Here is a 16,506-nt window from a genome sequence, read left to right as displayed (position 1 = left end):
TGCTTGACCATGTGTGGGTTTCAAACTGGTGCTGCATACTCCAGTATGGGCCTGACGTACACGGTGTTCAGTGTCTTGAACGATTCCTTACTGAGGTATCGGAACGCTATTCTCAGGTTTGCCAGGCGCCCACATGCTGCAGCAGTTATCTGGTTAAAACGTGCTTCCGCAGACGTGCTCGGTATTGTTTTTACCCCAAACTCTTTCTCCTTGAGTGAGGTTTGCAGTCTTTGGCCACCTAGCCTGTGAGCTGTCTGCGGTCTTCTTTGCCCTTCCCCGATCTTCATGACTTTGCATTTGGTAGGGTTAAATTCTAGGAACCAGTTGCTGGACCACGCGTCCAGTCTGTCCAGGTCTCTTTGTAGTCCTGCCTGATCCTCATCTGATTTAATTCTCCTCGTTAACTTCACACCATCTGTAAACAGGGACACTTCTGAGTCTATCCCTTCCGTCATGTCATTTACATATACCAAAAATAGCATTGGTTCATGAACTGACCCCTGTTGAACCACGCTCGTCACAGGCGCCCACTCTTGACACAACGTCACGTACAATAACTCGTTGTTGCCTCCCTGTCACATATTCTCTAATCCATTGCAGTGCCTTTCCTGTTATGCGTGCCTGATCCTTTAGCTTTTGCATTAACTTTTTGTGAGTTACTGTGTCGAAGGCCTTCTTGCAGTCTAAGAAAATGCAATCTATCCACCCTACTCTCTTTCGCGTCTTCTGTTACCTTGTCATAAAGCTCCAGTAGATTTACGACACAGGATTTTCCTTCTCTGGTTGTCGTTTATAAGCTTGTTTCTTTCTAGGTGGTCCTCCACCTAGAATCTTCTCCATGACTTTGTATACTCTACACATCACTGACACAGGTCTGTAGTTTAATTCCTCATGTCTGTCCCCTTTCTTAATAGTTTGGACTTCATTTGCCATCTTCAATTCCTCAGATAGTGGTAGTTACCCAGTTTCAATGGATGTGAAGATTTTTGCTAGTGGCACACAGTGTTTCTGCTCCCTCTCTAAGAACCTACAGAGAGATGTCCGATCCCACCACCTTTGGGGTAACAAGTTTACATAGCAGCTTCTTCTCCTATTCCTCGGTTGTGTGCATTTCATCCAGCACTTGTTGGTATATCCCTTGTTGGTGTACCTCCCTATTCTGCACTGTAAATACTGTAAATCTCATGTTGAACTCCTCACGTACTTCTTGGTCGTTTCTTGTCAACTCCTCACCTTCCTTCGTCAGCCTGATTACCTGGTCTTTGATTGTTGTTTTCCTTCTGATGTGGCTATACAACAGCTTCGGGTAAGACTTGACTTTCGATGCTGTTATTTTCGTATTGTTCTGAGCCTCCCTTCTTGTATGTGCATATTCGTTTCAGGCTCTTCGGCTAATTTCTTTATTTTCCTGGGCCCTTTGTCTCTCTGTACTTTTCCCTTTCTCTAGTGCACCTGGTTTTTTCCTCCCTACACTTTTGGGTGAACCAAGGACTCGTTCTGGTCTTCCCATCATTTCTGTTTTCCTTGGGAACCAATCTCTTCTCTACCTACTTCCAGTTTATTGTCACGTAGTCCATCATTTCTTTTACTGGTTTTCCTTCCAATTCTCTTTCCCAGTGAACGCCTTGCAGGAAGTTCCTCATGCCTGTGTAGTTCCCCCATTTGAAGTTTGGCTTCTCCTGTCCTACGCCTGCTACACTCTCCACCTGTAGTTCAGATAAGTATTTAAAGCACAGAACCACATGAACATTAACTCCAAAGCGCCTTTCATACGTGATATCGTCGATGTCCTAACTACTCAAAGTGAATACAAGGTCCAGTCTTGCTGGATCATCGTCACCTCTCTCTCTCTGGTAGTGTCTGTAACATGTTGATGCATGAGGTTTTCCAGTACCACATCCATCATCTTGGCTCTCCATGTTTCGGGACCCCAAAGGGAGGAGAATGATTTTATTTTTTTAGCTTACACACATGTAAATATAAATAACTCATTTTACCTAATTCCTAGTATATCTCTTTTATAGTATAATAATATGATATTATCTCCATTATAGTATAACGGTAAGATTAAAAAGACTCCAATGGAAATAAGTCACTTAGACTTTTTTGGGTTATCCTAAGTTATCTACACATATGCTGCTATGTTATAATCTATGTAACTATATTGGTGTATACCTTAATAAACTTACTATAAGAGAAAATTTTAGAAAAGACTTAATTTTAAATGAGTTCTTGCGAATGGACCAATTTTACCTATTCGGCACGACACACTTTCCATGGTCACAACAATGATTATTGTGTCCAAGGCAAGTTTGTGTGCAGGTCATCCCTCCGTAGAATACACTAAGTTATTCTTGCAACTTTTGTGTAAAATGCCATAGTGTCAATACTACGTAAATTTATGGCAATTAATAATCCACATGGATACAGTAATACCAATCCTAAACTAAGGGAGGGGGAGGGGTAACCTCGTATATTTACAGAAGAATGGCTGCCATCTACCTATGATGTACTGTGTCGCTGGAATAACCTCCAATGTCTCACTCCTCAAACTTCCTTCTTAACAATTATATATTTTTTTTTTGTATTGTTTAGACCATGTTTTCTCCTCATCCATTATTCTTTTACATGATACGGTGTCTACGGTGATGTAGCAGATGCATGATACTTTTGTTACGTTACACCAAAGTTGCATGAAACTGCATTATTATTATTATTATTATTATTATTATTATTATCATGGGATAGCGCTAAACCCTTAGGATTATGCAGCGTACGTGGTGGAGGGGGGGGGAGGGGGGAAGGTATTCAGGCTCAACTCAGCGAACTGGAACACAGATCCAATTCCCTAGATCAAGAGCCCCTCACCAGCATCAAGGAACCTCCCTAGAGCGGTCATGAAACTGTAGTTACATGGTACTCCAGTTACATAATAATGTAGTTACGTGTTACTCCCGTTGTATTGTGGGCAGCCGGAATTGTAATTACAAGACACTGGAGTTGTATGATAATTTATACATATTTTACCCAGACTGAGGTATTACCCAGCGTGTCTGTGTTACCACCTGTGAAGTGTTGTTCTTAACAATACTGAAGGATATACTGAAAAAATGAAGAATCATGTGAAATCAAAGGTATCCTGATATCATTTAATAATATTATGACAATGTAATGTATGAAATAACAATTTGGAATATTTTATTGATAAAGCTTTATGAAGTATAATGTGATTTTTCCATGTCATTTACCCCCCCCCCACACAGAAAAAAAATGAATCGGCAACAAAATTCGTCATTTCTAAGTATCTTTTTTTATAAGCTTCTTATAATTACATCTCATTATCAAAAATATTATATTTCTGCTGCGAAGTCATACACTAGAGATGATACTCCATCAAATGGGAAACTGATAAATTTCCTCTAAAATCTCAGTTAGGTATAAACTGACGTTAAAATTGTTATATCTAACATCAATGAATACTGAACTGTGGTGGTGCATGAGACATACAAGTGGTGTATATAGCTGTTTCCTGGTTTAATTTTACGTATGTGTTACAAGCAAAATAATACACGTTTTGAAGGATAACTGAGATAGGAATCTTACTTTGTATAATGACACCATCCCGTCACTCACACACCATATGAAGGTGAAGTTTGGTGGTGCAACCTGTGGAAGACAGAAGAGATACCTTGAACATTGCTGCTACTAAATCAGTTAGAAAGGCAGTTAGTCATAACACACACACACACACACACACACACACACACACACACACACACACACACACACACACACACACACACACACACACACACACACACACACAACTGGTAAACATAAATAAACAAATAAGACCATTTCTAGCTTAAAGGGTAAAAATACACTTCCATTACTCTAGTAATGCTGTCTACATATGACCTGTGAGAAAACGCTAGAGAAGCTTAACCTATAGACACTAGAACAAAGGTTCTCAACATGGTGAAATTCCCCACCTGAGGTTATATTAGGGTGTTTCAGTGTAAACTGGGACCACTACTCAACAAAATGTGATGTCCTGCAGATTATGTACAAGCTGTAGAACTGTAGTTTGTTTTTAATTTAATGTGTCATTTAGTAAAGTTTATTGAATTTCACAGATTAAATTAAAACGAAGATAAACGTTTCATTTTTTAGCCGATTTATTCTCGTTTTTATTCATGAATGTCAAAAAAAGAGGGTAAGATGATTCATATATTTAATGTGATTTGCAAAATGTTCATCCTCAACACAAGGACAAAAACTTCCTCGAATATCACTGCAATGTTCTCAAAAAGATAAATCCGGATTCAACAGAAGTATTCCATGAAATGAACCAAAAGATAACTGAAGCTTCTTATGTCGTAGCACTGGAGATAGCAAAGCAGAAAAAAAATACAACTGGGGAAACTTTGATCAAACCTTGAGCTCTAAAAGTGGTGGAAATTGTGTTTGGAAATGGATTGGAGAAAAAACTTGTAGCCGTTTCACTATGGAACAGAAAGATCAGCGACGGGGCCACTGGCATCAAGGATCAAGTTTCACAGGAGATCAAGTGCAGCATTTGGCTTATTTTCAATTCAGCTTGATGAATCGACTGATGTGACTTCGTGTTCCCAGCTGCTAGAGTGTTTGCAAGATGTGTTTACTCGGGTTCATTTAAAGAAGAGTTTCTCCTTTGGTTCTCCTTTTGAAACAAGTACCAAGACCTTGCATGTTTTGGAAAAGGTTTCATCTTTCTTTGAATCAGAAAATCTTTTGTGGGATAATGTCTGTGGTGTTGTACAGACGGAGCACCAGCAATGTTGGGGGCAATATCTGGATTTCCAGTTTGTCAGAAAAAGCGAACTCCGAAAGTGAAAGGCATTCACTGTAAGATCTATCGTCAGGCACTGACCTCAAAAACACTTCCATCTCCACAATTCAATTGTGAATTTTGTCTAATGAGAAGCTCACAACTTTTCAAGTGGTTATGTACTGACATGGATGCTGGTCATCATTAGATTCTTTTACACACAGATGTTCTATGGCTTTCAAGTTGAAATGTAACTGAGCGAGTATTTGACGTTAGTGATGAGCTCAAATTATCTGGAGTTCAGGGAAAGATGGATTTTTTTTGCCTGGCTGGATGACGAGGAATGATTCATGCGCCATGCCTATTTGGTTGATATTTTTGAGTAGCTGAATAAACTGAATCTTCAGATGCATGGATGAAATACAAACATCGTAAAATTCATGAATTTCTTGAAAGCTTTCATGAGCAAGCTGGAAAACTGGAAGAGAAAGGTCAAGGTCAAAAATGCTGCAATGTTTGAGAACCTGTCATCAGTTCTTGCTGCTGATGGTGAAGACCAAGTGCTTCCAGATTATGCAGAAAATTAAATTTTGCAGCATTGTAGAGCACTGGAAAATGAATTCTGCCTCTGTTTCCCTGAACTCAGTGATGTGGAGTTGGATTTAGTGCGAAATCCATTTAAATTTTCATTTGAAAAAGTTCCTGATGATTGTCAAGATGAGTTTCTGAAGCTGAAGACTACTTCAGGAGCAGGACATATGATCGATGAGAAATCAGTCACAGCGACATATCTGAGTTAGGCTTTTCAACTCCCTTGCAAATTAAAAAGAAGCAGTCAAGTAGATTGGAGGCTGAAAATAACTAGTGGTGTACCTATTCAAGCACTTCTCCGTGAATCCAAGAACTGGCGAAGAAAAAACAATCTTCGTCAGAATACAAATGAATTACAATACCCTGGCATTCTTTTGATCTTTTGTTTGTTGAAGTGTTTCAGTAACTTTAGTCAGTTAAGTAATTAGTTATATTTATAAAAAAATATATTTGATCAAATTTTAAAATCCATCAACATTTTCTTTTGTTATTAAATTTGTAAAACTCCGCTAAAAAAAAAAATTCAAGTAAATGTATTCACCTTTCGAGTCAAGTTTGAGAAGGGGGGAATGACATCCTAATTTATGGTGAAGTGGATAAATGGGGCAAAAAAGGTGAGAACCACTGCAATAGAAAACAGAAAGATCAAATGTGACATGATTACGACGAGCGAAATATTTGAAGGAACTGACGAAGTACATTGGAACAGTCTGAGAGGAGAGTCTCAGTTACTCGAGAAAACTCTCACCGGGATATTAGGAAATATTTCTTTAGTCTTAGAGGGGCTCTTGATTTAGGGAATCGGATCTGTGCTCCAGTTCCCCGAATTAAGCCTGAATGCCTTTCACATCCCCCCCCCCAGGCGCTGTATAATCCTCCGGGTTTAGCGCTTCCCCCCTTGATTATAATAATAATAATTTAGTCTTAGAATGGTTGGGAAGTAGAGCGATTTAGACAGCAAAGTAGAAGAGACAGAACCTAAACTCAGCTTTAGGAAAAGATATGATAGAGCTCACGCAGCCAGGAGAGATAGACCCAGTACCGGCCAGCAGAGAGACGAGGCCAGGAACGTAGACTTGACTCCTGCAACCACAATTAGGTGAGTACACACATACTCACACGCGGGAGTCACATAACAAAGTGCTCTTATGAATTTAGGCGTTTTGTGGACTACCCTTGTGTCAGGGTCAGTGAACAAGCACTGAAGTTATTTACAAGTTACCCTGTGTCAGATGAGGGTGGTGAGAGCCACAAATTACCAGGTAATCTTGAAGGTGATATTGGTGGCGTAAGACGTGTTGTCACACGTGTCCCCCCAAGAAAGATAATTAAAAGAAATCAGTGCGTGACCAGTGAAAGAAGCACAGTAAATAGGAACCTTATATATATATATATATATATATATATATATATATATATATATATATATATATATATATATATATATATATATATATATATATATATATATATCAATAACAACACTGCACTAGCCATGCTGCTTTGGCCTGCTTCATGGTGGGCGAAAACGCATGACGCCGTAATCCACTTGACCATACGATTCTTAAGAGTAGCGCATCTAGCGGAACTGAATGTTGTACTCGCTACCCAAGGACATACGATGGTGTGGATGACTCTAGGCTAATTTCATTCTAGTCCCTGTTTGGTGTGCTAGTTCAACGAGCAGTATTTTATATTATTGTGACCACGAACGAGTGGTATTGAACTAGTCCACCAAACAAGGACTAGGATGAAATTAGCCTAATAAACAGGTGATATCAAAATATGCAAAACAACCACTGTGAAAAAATATGCTCACGGATTAATTTCAGCGTCTTCCTGTTTGAATACCCGCCTCTGCAAGCAGTCTGTATAGCAATGATACCACGAAACTGAGCCATCGATCTTGCAAAGAACATGAGCCTAGCAAACTAGGCTTGTTTCATGTTGCGAGGACACTCGTGTCAGTGGTATGCTCAAAGATTAATTTCAGCCTCCTGCTTGACTATCCGCCTCCGCAAGCAGTCTATATAGCAATAAAACCACGAAACAAGTGGTTTTGAGTCATTTACCAAATTGTGGCAGGCCAGGGTTGCTTGTAGGATCGATGGCTCAGTTGGTTAGGTGACATGTACATTGTGTGGCCTCTTGAGGTGTTACAATGTGTCGTGGGGTCGAATCCTGGTTGATATTTACCACAGTTCGGTAAATGATTCAAAACCATTTGTTTCTTTGCTATATAGACTGCTTGTGGAGGCGGGTAATCAAACAGGAGGAGATTGAAATTAACCCTTGAAATTAACCATGAGTGTCCTTGTAACTTGAAACTAACCTAGTTCGCTAGGCTTATGGTGTTTGTAGGATCGATGGCTCAGTTGGTAAGGCGACATGTACATTGTGAATATATAAATATATATATATATATATATATATATATATATATATATATATATATATATATATATATATATATATATATATGTATATGTATATACATCGGCCTTCCCCCACCAAGGCAGGGTGGCCCGAAAAAGAAAATCTTTCATCACTGTCTTGCCAGAGGCGCGCTTACACTACTCTTATAAAACTGCAACATTAACGCCCCTCCTTCTGAGTGCAGACACTGTACTTGCCATTTCTAGGACTCAAGTCTGGCCTGCCGGTTTCCCTGACTCTCTTCACAAATGTTACCCTGCTCACACTCCAACAGCACCTCAAGTCCTAAAAACCACTTGCGTTCATTCGCTCCTAACATGCCCACACATGCTTGCTGGAAGTCAAAGCCCCTCACACACAAAACCTCCTTTAATCCCTCCCTCCAAAACATGATGAACCAAGATAATGGAGGTGGTACAGGAAAACCTCATGTATCAACATGCTAGGGACACTACCAGAGAGAGTGGAGAAGATGAACCGGCAAGACTGGCCCTCGTATTCACCCTTAGTAGTTCAAACATCGAGGACATCACATACAAATGGCCCCTCAGAGCTAGTGATCACGTGGTACTGAGCTCCGAGTACATAGTAGAGTTACAAATAGAGAGGGAAGCAGGAGAAGGATGGGAGAAGCCAAACTACAAAAGGGGGGGACTACACAGGCATGAGGAATTTCCTGCAAGAGGTTCAGTAGGAAAATTGGTAAAATAAAATGGACTACATGACAACTAAATGTAAGGGGGCAGAGGAGAGGTTCAATCCCATGGGCAACAGAAATAATGGGAAGACCAGAACGAGTTGTTGGTTCACCCAAAGATGTTGAGAGGCAAAAAACTAAGTGTGCTAGAGAATGGAAAAACTACAGAAGACAAAGGACCCAGGCATATAAAGAAATTAGTCGAAGAGCCAGAAACGAATATGCACAGACAAGGAGGAAGGCCCAGTGGCAATACAAAACGACGTAGCATCGAAAGCCAAGTTTGAACCAAAGTTGTTGTATAGCCACATCAGGAGGAAAACAGTAAAAGACCCGGTAAACAGACTGAGGAAGAAGAGTTTACATGAAATGACTGAGAAGTATGTGAGGAGCTTAACATAAGATTTAAAGAAGTATTTACAGTGAAGACATGAAGGACTCCAGAAAGCAGGAGTAGTGAGGTAAACCAGCAAGGGATACACCAACAAGTGATGGGCGAAATACACGCAACCGAGGAGGAGAAGACACTGGTAAGTGAACTAGATTCCTTAAAGGTGGTGGAACCAGACATGTCTTCATGGGTCCTTAGAGAGGGAACAGAAACACTGTGTGCCAATAACAACAATCTTCAACACATCCACTGCAAATGGACAGCTACCTGTGCTGCTGAAGACGGCAAATGTAGCTCCAATTTTCAACATTGGTGATAGACATGATGCATTAAAGTACAGACCAGTGTCACTGACATGAATAGTATACAAAGTCATGGAGAAGATTATCAGCAGAAGAGTGGGGGAACACCTAGAAAGGAGCATGTTTATACACAACAACCAACACAGTTTCAGGGAATGGAAATTCTGTGCCTCAAACCTACTGGAGTTATATGATAAGGTAACGGAAGACAAGAGAGAGAGGGGGGTGGGTAGATTGAGTTTTCTTGGACTGCAAGAAGGCTTTCGACACAGTTCCACAAAACAGATCAGTGCAAAAGCTAGAGAATCATACACGCATAACAGGAACGGCACTGCAATGGATCAGAGAATACCTGACAGAGAGGTGACAACAAGTCATGGTACGTGACAAGGTGTCAGAGTGGGCGACTGTGACGAGCAGGGTTCCACAGGGGTCAGTCCTAGGACCAGTGCTGTTTCTGGTATAAATGAATGGTATGCCAGAAGGGATAGACTCAGAAGTGTCCCTGTTTGCAAATAATGTAAAGTTAATGAGGAGAATTAAATAGAATGAGGAACAGAGAAGACTACAAAGGGACCTGGCCAGGCTGCAAACCTCGTCCTCCAGCTAGCTCCTGGAATTTAACCCCACCAAATGCAGTCATGAAGATCGGGGAAGAGCCAAAAAGACCACAGACAGTATAGGCTAGGGGGCCAAAGACTGCAAACGTCGCTCTAGGAAAAGGATCTTGGGGGTGTGTATAATACCGAGCGTATCTCCTGAGGCGGACATCAACCAGATAACTGCTGCAGCATATGGGCGCTTAACAATCCTAAGAATACCATTTCTATAACTGTTCAAGACTGTACACTGTGTAGGTCAGACCCATGCTGGAGTATGCAGCACCAGTCTGGGACTCATACCTGGTCAAGCACGTGATAACGACATAACATACTGCGAGGGATCGACAGGTTGGAAAAGACAGAAGGTTTCGGTGATCGGACACAGCAGCAAAGGGTCACAATTGGAAGTTGAAGACTCAGATGAATCAGAGGGATGTTATTAAGTATTTTTTCAGCCATAGTGGTCAATAAGTGGAATAGTCTGGATAGTGATGTAGTGGTGTCAGGAACCCTACATAGTTTTAAGATGAGGTATGATAAAGCTCATGGAACTAGGAGAAAGGGGACCTAGTAGCCACCAGTGAAGAGGCGGGGCAAGGAGCTATGAATCGATCCCTGCAGCTACAATTAGGTGAACACACACACACGTAGATTTTAAAAGAAACACACAACTGTTCAAGAGACCATTGATAAATATCTTTGACATGTGATAACTAATACTCGCACAAAATCTACTAAGCAAGCAAGGTAGACTGGCCAGTCATAATCTCGTGACTCATTTTACACATAAATGACTGAAGTGTGACCTGTGAGAAGCTTGGGAAACATGAAGCAAGGAGGAGGACGAGAGACTAGCTAGGGGGAGTTGACGCGAACGAGACAGCGAGAGAGAGAAAGAGAGAGAAAGAGAGAGAGAGAGAGAGAGAGAGAGAGAGAGAGAGAGAGAGAGAGAGAGAGAGAGAGAGAGAGAGAGAGAGAGAGAAAGAGAGAGAGAGAGAGAGAGAGAAAGGCAGTAACAGCGAGAGATAGACAAAGAGACACAGAAACATGGTGTTACAAAATGTGATATCCATAAAGTATAGACATTTGTAGAGAATACTAGAAGGTTATCTTATTGATCCCCCTCTAGCATCTACACTGTTAGTGATTTTGTAACAGTTTGTCAGAATAAGATCATGTCCAGTTATCCCTTGAAAGGACAGGAATATTAATAGTGTTTTAGGATCGCAACTGAATGATAATAAACCAACGCAATAAAATTTGAGATCTTTAATACAGAAAAGTGTCTAGGTGGACATTATTAAAGTAATTTAATATAATTCAGGATATATAAGCTCCTACACTTCTTCTGGATATTACTTATATATACATTAATTGCAGTGTTAAACTGTACATAAAGTACCTCTAGTGCTGAGTGCACATTTCGTAACAGTACGACTCACAAGTACCGTCTGGTACGTAACTATAATGAGTTATACTCAAATGATAAATATAACAATATGCAAGTGTCGTGTGAAAATGTGTGTATGTGCTCAAAAGTGCTCGTTATGTCTCAGTAAGACTAGAATCAACTTAGACAGTGATTGACTAAACGTCTCAAATCATGTATATTCTTCACCAACAAGGCAGTCAAAACAGGTTAATTGTACAATATTACGACTCATTCGCCGAACAGTAATAATGTGCAGAGCAGCAGCACGGCGTCAGGAACAATGAGACAAAATGACCCTAACTGTGGACCATCTGCAGATCCTCCATTAAAGGCATAAATCTCCCTTAATACTGAATCTATGTTCAGTATAACCAAATCCCCTACTACGACAATGCACAGATGCCTTAAAGTCAGAAGCTTCATCTTGGAACAAAGGATAAATCGAGTGTCTCCGCGACACAACCTCAGCAAAACGTCAAAAATTACCGAGTCTGAACAATGCACTGTGAACAGAATTACACTGAGTTGCTAGAAGTATGTTTCGGCTCACCAACGAAATCATGATATACCAAATACAGAGTCTAAATCAGAAACAAACAGTCGAGACGGGAGGGCAGTCCCCAACCTCAGGTGCGATCACGTTACTAGTCAGTGCTACTCCAGCGACGCCGGCAGGTAAACAAGCGAGCCGGTAGTTAGATAAGCAGTTTGTGAGAGCGGACAGCCTGTCACCACTCTCCAGCAGCGAGCAGAGAGAGGTGTACATGTATATGTAACATCCTACCTACTGACACAGCTAATGTAATAAGTCAAATAATTATATGAAGCAACATATTTCCATTTAAGTTATTAATGAAAATATCAACATAAAATTATATGAAAAAGGTAATTCACATAAACATACATTGTAGAGGATATATGCATTGTCTTCATCAGGCTATGCAACACATGGAGAGACAAAAATAAATAAATGAGACAAACATAGGAAGCTTGAGAGATAGGTACACATACAGCGAGATACAGAAAGCATAATTTTAGAGATGAGAAACTTTGTTTCACAAACCTGCTGGAGTTCTGTGACAAATTAAGAGAAGTGATGGGTGGACTGCACATTCTTGAACTGCAGAACCGCATTTGGTAGTGTACCTCAAAGCAGCCTGAGATAAAAACTTCAAGTGCAAGTACAAACAAGAAGAGCTGCGCTAAATTGGATCAAAGAGTATTTTAGGCAATTAGAACAAAGTTGGACTGTCCAAAAACGTTTGATAGAATGAAGCTTTGCAAAATTTATTTTAGAACAAATGCACTTCAAGTTTACCAGACTAACATACCGGGAGAGACAGGTCAGAGGTGCTCCTGTGTTTACATAACTAACATACCAGTAGAGACAGGTCAGAGATACTTCTGTGTTTACCTAACATACCAGTAGAGACAGGTCAGAGGTGCTCCTGTGTTTACATAACTAACATACCAGTAGAGACAGGTCAGAGGTACTTCTGTGTTTACCTAACATACCGGGAGAGACAGGTCAGAGGTGCTCCTGTGTTTACATAAATAACATACCAGTAGAGACAGGCCAGAGGTACTCCTGTGTTTACCTAACATACCAGTAGAGACAGGTCAGAGGTGCCCCTGTGTTTGCATAACTAACGTACCAGTAGAGACAGGTCAGAGGTGCTCCTGTGTTTACATAACTAACATACCAGAAGAGACAGGTCAGAGGTGCTTCTGTGTTTACCTAACATACCAGTAGAGACAGGTCAGAGGTGCCCCTGTGTTTGCATAACTAACGTACCAGTAGAGACAGGTCAGAGGTACTCCTGTGTTTACCTAACATACCAGTAGAGACAGGTCAGAGGTGCTCCTGTGTTTACATAACTAACATACCAGAAGAGACAGGTCAGAGGTGCTCCTGTGTTTACATAACTAACATACCAGTAGAGACAGGTCAGAGGTACTCCTGTGTTTACATAACTAACATACCAGGAGAGACAGGTCAGAGGTGCTTCTGTGTTTACCTAACATAGCAGTACAGACAGGTCAGAGGTGCCCCTGTGTTTACATAACTAACGTACCAGTAGAGACAGGTCAGAGGTACTCCTGTGTTTATCTAACATACCAGTAGAGACAGGTCACAGGTGCTCCTGTGTTTACATAACTAACATACCAGAAGAGACAGGTCAGAGGTGCTCTTGTGTTTACATAACTAACATACCAGAGGAGACAGGTCAGAGGTACTTCTGTGTTTACATAACTAACATACCAGAGGAGACAGGTCAGAGGTACTTCTGTGTTTACATAACTAACATACCAGAGGAGACAGGTCAGAGGTGCTCCTGTGTTTACATAACTAACATACCAGGAGAGACAGGTCAGAGTTGATCCTGTGTTTACATAACTAACATACCAGGAGAGACAGGTCAGAGGTGATCCTGTGTTTACATAGCTAACATACCAGGAGAGACAGGTCAAAGTTACTCTTGTGTTTACATAATTAACATACCAATAGAGGCAGTTCAGAGGTACTCCTGTGTTTACATAATGTAAAATTATGGAAAAGGTAAAATAACGGGGACAGTGAAAGGCTTCAAATGCCTGAAGTCTACCTGGAGGGCATTCCGGGGATGAACGCCTCCGCGGCCCGGCCCACGACGATTCCTCCGGGTAAATCAGGGCCTGATCAACCAGGCTGCTACTGCTAGCCGCACGTAGTCCAACGTACGAACCACAGCCCGGCTGATCCGGCACCGACTTTAGGTATCTGTCCAGCTCCCTCTTGAAGGCGGCCAGAGGCCTATTGGTAATTCCCCTTATGCTTGGTGGGAGGCTGTTAAACAGTCTTGGGCCCCGGACAATTTTTGTGTTTTCCCTTAGTGTACCAATGACGCCCCTACTTTTAATTGGGGGTATTTTGCATCGCCTGCCCAGTCTTTTACTTTCGTAGGGAGTGATTTCTGTGTGCAGATTCGGGACCATTCCTTCTAGGATTTTCCAAGTGTAGATTATGAAATATCTCTCTCTCCTGCGTTCCAGAGAGTACAAGTCAAGTGTTTCCAAGCGTTCCCAGTAGTTGAGGTGCTTGATAGAACTTATACGTGCAGTGAAGGTTCTCTGTACATTCTCTAGATCTGCAATTTCACCTGCTTTGAACGGAGATGTTAATGTACAGCAGTATTCCAGCCTAGAGAGAACAAGTGATTTGAAAAGGATCATCATTGGCTTGGTATCTCTTGTTTTGAACGTTCTCATTATCCATCCTATCATTGTCTTTGCACTTGTGATCGTGGCACTGTTGTGATACTTGAAAGTGAGATTCTCAGACATCACCACTCTCAGGTTCTTTACATTATATTTCCGCACTATTGTATGACCAGAGTTTGTAGTATACTCTGTTCTAGTTATTATCTCCTCCAGAGAGGTGGTTGCTTGTATTCGGATCCAGCAAATGCAAGGTTATGAAAATTGGGGAATGAGCAAGAATACCGGAAACTGAGTATAGGCTCGGTGGACAGAGGCTGCAGAACTAACTCGCCGACAATGATCTAGCCGAGGAACATATCTGCAGAGACATCAGACAACCAAATAACCCAGTAGAGAATGCTCTTGTAGTAAATCTATCAGTATCTTTCTAAAGTCTTAACCTGAACAAGTAATTTACAGAATTTTACACTACATATGTTAGGCCTTTCCTTGAGTATGAAACACCATAAAGTGTCATAAATAGTCGAGAAAATAAAAGGGTATACACCGAAACTCATCCCAAACCTAAGGAAAATGACCTGTGATAGCCTAATGGAACTGAATGTAATTACAATATTGGACAGATTAGGGCATGCATAATAACGACATACAAAATACTCAGAGGATTTAATAGGATGATCAGGATTGATTCTTAAAAATCTCGGTGAACTGGTACAAGAAGTAACAGTTGGATGTTAAAGACAGATGGATCACAAGGGTATCAAGAAGCATCAGGGTGGTCAGGAAGTGGAATAAGCTGGATGAAGATGTGGCGGAGGCAATAAGAAGTGCGTATAACAAAGCCCACGAGGCTAGGATGGAGCAAATCCTGCAAGCAGCAGATCGAGGCGGGACCAACAACTGAGATTCGACCCCGGGTTACCATAAATTTCTGAGTACAAAACATGAAAGAGAACATTCTCTTACATTAAGGTGACACAGTTGTCTATAACTACATATAACAACCAGTGATCGGTGTAGTTCACTACACTGAAATCTCTCGTTAAATTTCTTTTTTCTTAACTGGTATTCCCCTTTCTTGTTGAACTAAGAGGAAGTCAACAATTTGCCTGTGTCTTTATGTGCATGTGAATAAAAACATAATTTTACTGATTACTGACAGGAGACACTAATAGTACACTGTATACGCCAGGAGACACATTAATAATACATTAATCTCCAGGAGACTTGCTGATGTTACGCTGCACAAGAACTTTGTTAGCTCATCTATTATATTATGGTAACCTTTCCACAAGTTAAACGCCAGTGTTATACACACAGTTCGAGCTTCCACTTTTCTTTTCTTCTTACAAACAGTTGTCTAATAATACCATGGAAGGTACAGACAATCTGTGGAGACTGACTTTATTATAGAAAGAAAGAACTTGCTAGAAATTTTTCGACTTAAAATGAAATCAACGTTAACAAAAAACACAAAACAATGTTGTGGGTATTTTGACAGGATAATTGTTAAATAGTTTAGCCGTGTTAGATGAAACGTTGTTAACCTGCAAAACGATATTTGTAATAGTATCCTTTGCTGTAGTGTTGGTTTTCTTTCCATTAAGTATATGTGCAGCATAATTCCTGCCTTCTCATACAAAGTGTAGAGGATTTACAGTAAACTGAATATACATGTGATGTATGGTCATTCCTCCAAACACTGTGGGCTAGAGATTCTGAAGATTCCGACGAAGAAGCATATGACTACATCTCATTTTTTGTCTTGATATCGTGGTGGAAATTGAAACAAATCATTGTTGCATCAACAGAGCAATAGAAGTTTCTTGATATACTGCTTCGATAGACAGAAACTTGGCATTAGATATGGCTAAAGTATGTATAACGATCCAGTCAAAACAGCTACTAACTCTTCATCCCTAATCAAAACCTTAGTAGACAGGTATAAGCCTGAATCTCTGATCAGTGCCGGAGTATGCTTAATGCCATGTTGAGTATGTGATAAAAATACATGGGAGAGACGGAGACTACTAAATCATCAGAA

General features: G+C 40.6%; 1 long non-coding RNA gene across 1 annotated transcript in view; it reads right to left on the bottom strand.

The window, feature by feature from the left end:
• LOC138852443 (uncharacterized) overlaps positions 1-16,506 on the bottom strand; it is a 656,097-nt gene that overhangs the window by 96,869 nt on the left and 542,722 nt on the right. The window contains exon 2 of the long non-coding RNA XR_011391755.1: positions 3,604-3,666. This is a non-coding gene — a long non-coding RNA (uncharacterized lncRNA). The remainder of the gene's footprint in view (positions 1-3,603; positions 3,667-16,506) is intronic.

This window comes from Cherax quadricarinatus, chromosome 8 (genome assembly GCF_038502225.1).
Source record: "Cherax quadricarinatus isolate ZL_2023a chromosome 8, ASM3850222v1, whole genome shotgun sequence".
NCBI classification, from domain to species: Eukaryota; Metazoa; Arthropoda; class Malacostraca; order Decapoda; family Parastacidae; genus Cherax; species Cherax quadricarinatus.
This window is presented reverse-complemented; position numbering and strand designations above follow the sequence as displayed.